This window comes from Coffea eugenioides, chromosome 2 (assembly GCF_003713205.1).
Source record: "Coffea eugenioides isolate CCC68of chromosome 2, Ceug_1.0, whole genome shotgun sequence".
Lineage (NCBI taxonomy): Eukaryota > Viridiplantae > Streptophyta > Magnoliopsida > Gentianales > Rubiaceae > Coffea > Coffea eugenioides.
Window position 1 is genome coordinate 71,174,091 of NC_040036.1, and position 9,719 is coordinate 71,183,809.

The window sequence follows — 9,719 nt, forward strand, 5'->3', positions numbered from 1 at the left end:
ACCGAATGGTCAAAGTTGTTTTGGGAGGTTATATTTCAAAAATTTTAGTGTCATGTAACCATCAATTGTTTATTAAATGTTTCTAAAACCTTGGTTTCAAAAATGGATCGATTCGGGGCTGATTTCATTGTGCAAAATGTTTGGAAAGAAAGAAAAGGGTGAGATGACAGATTTGCTTTGGGAATTTCACGAACTTTGATTATTTTGTTAACTACCTTCCCAAGTGAGTTTTCACATGAATTTGGTAGGGATGTATTTCACATATGGAAGATTGAATGTACCAAATTTGGTGTATTTTCAATGCCATTTCGATGGCCAAATGGTACCTTAAAGATGCCTTCTCAAATCTGGAAAATGACTGGACAGGTCATGAAAGTTGACCAACTTTGGACTGATGTATCTCGATATTCAAAACTCTGAATTTAGTTTTGCTTGTTGTGTTTGAAACCTTGATTGGAACTTAAATTATGTTACAAATTTCAGAGCATGATTCGATTTCTGTGAATTATTTCGAGTTTCTAAATATTGCCGAAAACCAAGACTGATCCTGTCTTACTTGTTTAAATCAACAACTTTGAGCTGAAAAGTGGATGCTTTCCGTTTAGAATCTTGGAAAAATATCTTCTAGGAACTTTTAGTACTTTGGATCTAGTTTCCAACGGTACAAATTTTTCTATTTTGGACTTATGGAACTCGAGATACAATTTTTCAAAGTAGTGTCACTCTAAACTGGAAAATTTTTGTTTTCAACCAAATTACTCCTTTAAGAACTTTCCACCTTCCTTTGTGATTGTTGGACTGTTTTAAGTTTGTTTTCATGGTTTAATACAAGGTCTCTTTGGAATTTTGAATTTTCATTTTCAATCTTGGTTTTCGAGGGCTAAACCTCTCTTGATGCATTTACTTGGTCATATAACTCCCTTGGTTAATGGTACTTCTCTTCGTACTCAAATTAGGGATTTCAACCCCTATTCTTATGGCCTTGATAATTGTACTAGAGTTGGCAATTATACAAGTATTTTAAAAGAATGATTTGAAAGGTTTCTTGTGAACGTAATTAGTAATACTCGGAATGTTTTGGCCGAGCTTCCAAGTAAAAATGTGTTTATCTTCCTTATTTGAAAACCAAAGCTTCTATCGCCATAGTCTCTTGAGTATACGCCCTCGATTTAATCGTTGAAAATGGATGTTGAGTGAGGCTTTTATTAAAAGAGAACTTAAGAATTTTACTCAATTTACGGGTACAACTTGAATTGGTGGCTAAAGAAGTTAGTGAGCCGTTGGTGGCAGTTTTACTAGACTTTAACTAAATGAGTTTGAAAAATGAGAAAGCTCACTTATACTTGAAACTTGGGCGTTCAACTAGAGAATTTTGACAAGAAACTAATCCTCTATCTTTTTTGGTTTTCGTGTCAAAACTTAGAGATCTGTTTAATCTTCAACTTGGAGAATTTTGGACATGACTTGACTCGGATTAATGTATTCTTAGATATTTTCAAATGCTATCCTCATGCATTAAGTTATTAAGTGATATTTGTATTCGATTTGAACGTGTTATCTCTTAAATGAGAGTAGCGGGACTACTACTAGACTTTGGTTGATTGCCTAGGTGATTTGTAACTGTACATGTCTCAGGTGATCAAAAGGATCCTGAGGAACCCGTTTGATATTGCCTCGCTCTTGCTTTACACTTTTGATTTGGTGAGTGTTCCTTGTAGGTGTTTGTGACTTGAATAGTTTTGCTACATGTTTACCGCATATTTCTTATGTGTTTAAGTGTTAAATGTTATCCATAATTACTCCTATGTAATTTTTCACCGTTTTAAAGCGAGTGTGTACTTTATCTCACTCGACCTACTAAAATAATTAATTTCTACCGTTTAATCATGAATTTTTACCGTTTACCGGTTTATTTGATTACTTATGCATGTTGTAAGCTCTTAGCTGAACTGGCCCCTGCCCTTGATTACTAACCTGCTCGAGCCAGGACTGGACTCGGTCGGGTAGGTTGGAACCCTGGGCCACCATATCGGTATACTCAAGTATTACCACTGGAGGGATAAGGCGATGGCCAAACAAACCGGGGGAAATATTGAAGTTATAAGGTGCAGTTGACCGAAACAGTTCCACGTGAACACCGTATCCTTTTAATGTGTGTTTATTTCTATAAAATGATAAATGTCTCATTTTAATGTGCCAATGTAAAATCTTGAACCATATATGTGTTACGCTTAACTTACTTGATTCATTAGAATTGCTTAGGTGTTTTGAAACCTCACTGGGCTGTTTAGTTCATTCCACGCTTTTGTTTTCCTTAACAGGGTTCAGGACCGAGAGTACTCGCGAATAGTTCTAAGTTGTTTTCTTTTGGAGACTTCAACTTGTTTTCCTTAACATATTTTTTTGAATTGTATTTAAGTTTGAAAGTTAACTAATGGGAAATATGAAATATTTTGAAGTACTTTAAATGTATATTGAAAATATTTGAAATATTTCTAGTTTTTAAATTATGGATTGTAGTGAGCCCCGGCGAGAGTTGAGCTGGTGTTCCGCCGATACCCTAGGATTCGCCCTAGGGAGAAGTGGGGGCGCCACAAACGAAGCTTGTAGCGGAGAGTTTTTGGAGAGGAAGCCTTGGTTTCTTCACTTTCTTCAAGGGGTTGAAGGTATAAGATGCACAACTTCCTTTCTCTTTCTTATTCTTGCAAGTTCTGGTGAACATAACTTGAAATTTAGAATTTTATGGATGATAAACTAGATTTGGCAAAGATTGGTGAAATTTCAGCCTAGGGTTATGATTTTTCAGCCTTGATTTATGTTATTTATCCATATGTTGGCATTGAACTTGGCTATGGACTTGTGAGATGATTGGTAGATTTATTGTGACTTTTTAGTTTTAAAATAGGAAATTTCAGTTTTATTAGAGATTTTTCAGCTTTGCTATGGTGATGTATATATGCTAGAAGTGAGCTTTAATTGGAGGGTTTTATGGCTAGTATGAGAACCGAATTTATCTTATAACTTGTGGTGTTGATTTGGGCTGATTTGAGATGGAAATGTGGTCTTGAAAATGGCTAAAAAATTAGGGAAAAACAAAGGAAGTGCTGTCCGTTTTATTTCTTGAAGTTCAAGCGAGTGAAATCGGAACTTTAGCGGTGATTCTTGGTTGAATTGAACTTAGATTACTTATGGTATTTGAGTTCCCCTTTGTAGGGATATATAAGTTGAAATTTTTGTCAAAAATTAAATATTTTATAAGGAAACAGTAGTGATCACGTTAAACACGATTTCCTTGTTTCTTATACCAAGTTGCAAAATTAAAAGTTTTAAACGCTTCTTTATCGAAACCAAAAGAGCGAGCATAAATTTTCTAGAGTTTGATAAGTAAAATGAGTAATATTTAAATGAGTTCTATTTATTAGGTTTTCTTTAAACGAAACTCCTATATTTTGAAACCCTAATTGATTGCAAACTGTTAAACGGTATTTTATCGCAGATTTGGACTCCAACCAAGGAGTTAAACCTGAGCTTGGTTTTGAAAAGCAATAAATCATTTGGTGAGTGTTTTCAAGTGCATGTTTGAACTTATTACTTGAATGAATTGCTTTGTTAATGTGATTGGACGGTACTTAACTTACTTGATAGGGCAAGGGTGTATTTTATCTCACTTACCCTAATGTGACTTATTACTGTGCACTGGTTATAATTGGCTTTATATATATATATATGTATGACTTGGATGCTGTCTGGAATTCCAAAAACTCTATGGCTAGTTAATCGAGTCGACCCGGCAACGGCCTGATCGATAAGATAACGAACCCTGGGTCTACTGTTTTGTCGAGTGGAGTGTTATCTTCTCGACTAATTGGTATACTCGAGTATTACAACCACTGTTATATTAGAGTTCGGGCCCGATAGGGGGTTTGAATGATGGATGGAGATTGGAGTTAAGTGGTGCACTACTGGACTGATTACTCTACTTGAAAGTTGACGGAGTGTCAACTACTATTTGGTGAAGCTATGGCGGAGTTAACTCGTAAGAGCTACTGTATCCTTTTACCTGAAAATGTTGGATATCTAATGATTTACTTTTTGAAGTATTATTGTTCATTTTTATGAACTCTTATACTCGCTACTTTGATATTTCAAGTTTTATACAATGGTCAATTCGCTACTTGGGTTTGCATGAAGTTTTGGAACCTCACGGAACTTTGACTCACCCTATTAGTTTTATTTTTCTTACAGGGGGTACGAAAATAGGCGTGAGGCTGGTACAGGCTAGTGTCGTTTAGTTTGTTTTACTTTTGTGATTGTACTCGCGCTAGTACTCGGTTAGGGTTGAGAGTTATCTAGAACTTAAATCTTTTGTTGTATTGGGGAATGTATGAACATATGAGATAGACTTGTGTATAAATGTACATTCTAAGTTTGGAACTATTGTTTCATTTCCTTTTGAAGTTATAACATGTTTTCTAATAGTGAGTGAGTGAGTCCTGACGAGAGTTTGGCAGGCGGTCCGCTAAACCCTGGGGTACGCCCTAGAGAGAGGTGGGGTCATCACAACATTCTTTCGAGTGTTTTGTAGAATCTATGGCAACTAGAGAACATTATGTTTCCCCAAAATTTTATATTTTTTATTGTCGTAGGAAATGTCTATTGGATTTTCTCAAGTTTTAGGCTTTTTTAGCTTTAGAGAAATGAAAATTTTCCCCCTCTAGTGTGAACCTTGGTAGATTGATCAGTTCTCAAAAATTTGATGCCTCCACCTCCTTGCCTTTAATGATAAGGTTGTGTTCATATGTTCTTTGGGCTACCGTCTCTATTTTTCATACTTTATATTAGTCATGAGCGTATAGATATACTATCCCATGCCATTTCTAATTATTGGACTAAACTACATGATATGTAGAAAGTCAAAGAAGTCTAGGAATTGGAAATTAGGTCACAAGGGAGGGAGGGAGAGGGTTGGTGGATGGTATTCCAGGTGAAAAGGTTAGAAAGGGTTGGAGGTGGCTTAATAGAAGGAAGAGAGAGGGATTGGGGGATGTAAGAGTTGGCTAGCGATTTGGGGAAGATAGGGATTGTTGGGAAGCGAGGGAAGTAGAGAGGAGGGGGAGGAGAGCGCGATGTTGGGTGGCATGTAGGCGATGCATTGGTGGTAAATTGGGAGGGAGTTTGGGTGGTTTTGGTAGAAAAGGAGTATAGGAAGGAGAGTGAGGACTTAGGGCGATAGATGATAGGGATATTTAATGACCAAGGTAGAGTTGGTGTTTTGAGAGGAGATAGGCTGGGATAGAGGGAGAGGTGAGAGGTGGTAAGTGAGGAAAAAGACATTGGTTGCGTGTCTCTCACAAGGAAAGAGAAATGCAAAGGAGCAAAGAGGTGGTGGTTTAACGGTTGAGGAGAACAAGGTTGTTGGGAGGAGAGAATGGGGGAATGAGGATGGTGGTGGTTGGGGTGCAGATGGTATTTTGTGCGTAGAGGTTGGAGGCATAGGTAATAGGCAGTAGGGGATAGATAAGAGGCAGTAAGCAATAGGTTGAAGGCTTTTAGCGGGTGGGGAAAGTGAGGGATAGTTAGGAGGAGAGAAGAGGTGTGGCAGATGGAGGTAGGTGTTAGGGTTGTAATCGAATTGAATTGCTCGCGAGCTGCTCGGTCAAAAACTCGACTCGAGCTCAAGTTGACCGAGTTCAAGTCAAGTTCGAATAGCTCGATAGGGTCTAACAAATCGAGTTCGAGTATTTAGTAGCAAGACTCAAAAGCTCATCGAGCCTTATGAAGTTTTTAATTTTTATTTTTATTTTATTATTATTATGAAATTACCCTTGTGTCTACAAGAGTGGTTGAATTTACGAAATGTTGTAAATTGTATGAAATTTTTTGAAGGGTGATAATGTCTTTTTGCTCAAAAATTATCAAGAAAAATGAAATTCCCAAATCTTCTTGACTTGACCGCAATAAGGCTCGCTTTGACTTGAGAAATTACTGACTCTCAAATCTTCCTGACTCAAGCTTGATAAGGCCTAACAAATCGAGTTCGAGTATTTAGCAGCAAGACTCGAAGGTTCATCGAGGCTTATTGAGTTTTTTAATTTTAATTTTTTATTATATTATTATTATGAAATTACCCTTGTGTCTACAGGAGTGGTTGAATGAATTTTTTTTTATATATTTTAGGTTGTATGAAATTTTTTTGAAGGGTAATAATGTCTTTTCGTTCAAAAATTGTCAAGAAAAATGAAAATTTCAAATCTTCCTAACTTGAGCTCAATAAGGCTTGCTTTGACTTGAGAGCCCATGCGAGTCGAACTGAAGTTCTATGAGCAATGCATCGATCTCAAGCTGCAACTCCAATAATGCTACTCGTTCGAGCTCGAACTCGAGTATCCTTTCTATAAGTCGAGTCGAGCTCAAGTATGGCGATACTTGAGTTCAACTCGACTAGATTACATCCCTTAGGTGAAGCGAGAGAGGAAAAGATTGGAGATGGTAGGGACAGTGAAAGATAGTTAGGTTGCTAAGCGAAAGAGGGAGGGAAGGAGGACATTGGGGGTGAGGTAGATTGGTGAAACATGGAGAAAGAAGATTGTTGGCAGTAGGGAATAGTGGAGGATAATTAGGTTGCCTGTGGAAAGAGAGGAAAGGAAGAGGAAGGAAAGCAGAAAATAGGGGACGGGGGAAAGCAGAAATAGGTAGGAGGAGGGAAAGTAGAATATAGGGGCTAGGATGTTGTGATTTTTGATATGTGAAGGGAGAAGGTGTTAGCCAGAATGAGAGGAAGGAGGACATAAGAGTAGGGGATGATAGAAACGTGGGTTTTGATGCATGAAGAGAGAATGTAGTAGCCAGTAAGACGTGGAGAAAGGAGAGAATAGTTGAGTGGAGAGAAAGAAAAGGAAAAGGGTGGTTCGGAGGCTGTGGCGATGAAGGAGGGTAAAAGTAGGGGATAGCGGGGAGTTTGGGATAGGAAAAAGGGAGGAAAAGGAATGAGGGATGAGAGTTTGTACATGGCATATAGGGGTGAGGTGTGTAGAATGGTGAAAAGGAGAGTTGGGTTGTTCGGGTAGGAACAGGATAGGGAAGGAGAAAAAAGGACGAAGTGTCGATTTTGGTGGTCATGGGTGGACAGAGGTTTTGAGATAGAATCGGGATTGTTGGCAGAGAGGAAAAGGAAGAGAGGAGAAAGAGAAAATGGGAGGCAGTAGGGAGTCTAGAAGGACACAGGAGGTTGGGTGGCTAGGATAGGTAAGGTAATAGCCAATAGGGTAGTTGGGTGGTTCGGGTAGGGAAAGGAGAGGGAAGAAGGAAGCTAGAGGGTTGAAAGTATGGCAAGTAGGTTGTGCATGAAGAGAGAAAATGGGAGATGCAGTTGGGAGTAGGGATAGGGAAAGGGGAGGATAGTTAGGTTATTCGAGTAAGAAAGGGATAGGGAAAAAAGAAGGGAGGAGAGAAGAGGGAAGGAGGAGGACTAGGGTTGGAAGTGTGGTGGGTGGGTTGTCCGTACAGGAAAGGCGTAGGGAAAGTTTTGAATAACGATGGAGAAAAAGGAAGGAGATTAGTTTGGTGCCTAGGAGTGGTGAGGAGAAAGGGGGTTCTTGGCAGGGCGGAAAGGAGAGGATAGTTGGGTTATTGAGTAAGGAAATGATGGAGGAAAAGAAAGGTGCATGGGGTGTTGGTTTGGAGGTTGGGAGTGCTAGGGGAGAAAGGGGAGTTGTTGTGAGAGCGGGAAGGGAAGGAGGGAGAGAAAAAGGGGTTGAAGATAGACAATAGGTAGGAAGGGGTTGAGAAAGACACGAGAGGCGAGGGTAGGGGGCTGAGATCCTCACTAATAGTTGGGGGTGAAAATGAGATAATGGAAGAAACCCTAGAAAATACCTAAAAATATTTATTGACAAAGTTTTGTGTACAATAAATGTCTTATAGGAAAGGAAGGAATTGGGAAGGCAGGAAAAGGGAAGAGAGAAGAAGATGAGGTTGGGGTGGGAGAGGGGGAAAATGATGTAAGGATCGAAGACAACCTAAGAGGGGATGAATTAGGTTTATTAGAAAGCTAATCAAGTTATGGGTACTTTTTGCTCAATATGAAATTTATCCTCTTTTCTAAGTGATCACACAATAAATCAATCAATGAATGAACAATATCACTTGAGAGAAGTAGAAGAGATAAGCAATTTAAGAATCACAACATAACAATAAATAAATGAGAAGAAAGGAATTGCAAACCAATTGACTACCAAGCTCCTCTTGAACTTGAAGATCAATTCAAACAAACTTCTTCAAGTTGATGAAATACAACCAATCTTGTGTACAAAGGAAGACTCACTTCCTCCTTGCCTCAAGCTCCACTCGGTCAACTTATGAAGTTTTACTATCCCTCAGGACAACCCTCACAGAGCTACACTATTGAACTATTCACTGACAAATGAAAAGCTTACAATGAACTTCACACCACCAAGACTATAAATCTTTTTTGGAGAGTGTTTTCTCACTAAAACTACTCTATATCTTTTGTATCTTTAGTGTGCAAAAGTTGTTTGAAGTTTATGACCATGCTCTATTAATATGAGACCAAAAAAGTACTTTATTAATGCTTCCAACGGATAGAAGGTAGTTGAAGAGTCAACTAGCCGTTGGAAGTATCTGACATCCAGTACAGCTGATGCTTGCGTCCGACAGCAGACAGTGAGTTTGAGAAATCATCTTAATTTTTTCAGACGCCCGATATCTCTAATGCTTGCGTCCGAAAGCAGATAGTGAGTTAGAAAGAATTACTTAATTCTTTCGGACGTCCGGTGATGGAGTTATTCATGCTTCCGAAGTGCTACATTGTTTATCGGACGTTCGATGTTATCTTCGCGAGCGTCCGACAGCTTTCAACTTCCTTTATCTCTTTCAAATGCTCTTGTGCTTTGAATCAGATTTGCTTAATAGCTGAAAGTATTTCTTGAAGAGATATTAGTATCATCCATTATTTTGTATATATCAAAAACTAGGGACTAAGGTCAATATTCTCCCTCTTTTTGATGATGACAAAACAATGGATGGAAGAAAGAAAAAGATTGAGCATATGAGCATAAACTCCTCCTCACTCATTGCATCAAAAATTTGTAAGTGCCAAACTTATAATCTCATAATAGCTCCCCCTTTCACATAGCATCCATTTCTCCCCCTTTTTGTCATTATAAAATGAGAATAAAATCCAACAACCATAATCCATAATGTAGTTGTCATAACAGATAATCCAAAATACCAATCAAAAACAGAGAAATGATACCAGAATTCAGCAATCACCAACAACCAACATCAATCATCAGCCAAAAATAGAGAATTAATATCAAAAGAAGTACCAAATAGAGAAATATCAACCAAAATACATTAGCAATTCAATTAGAAACCATCAATGTTAACCAAGATCCATTAGTACAAAGTATTTGAAACATCAAAAGAGAAAATACAAAAGATGCATCCTAATATGAAGTGCAAATGACCCTAGAATGCCTAAAGTGTAATCACAAAATTTCAGAAAATCACAACATTTAAATTTTGAACAATTGACACTTCTAATTTTAACAATATTCAAACCAAGCAGATTTTTAAACTTTTACAAATAGGGAAACGAAATTTTTTGAAAGTATCATCTTTGTGAACGAGAAAAACCACCCAAGTGTATCTAGAATAATCATCAATAATGACTAAACAATATCTCTTACCACCCAAAC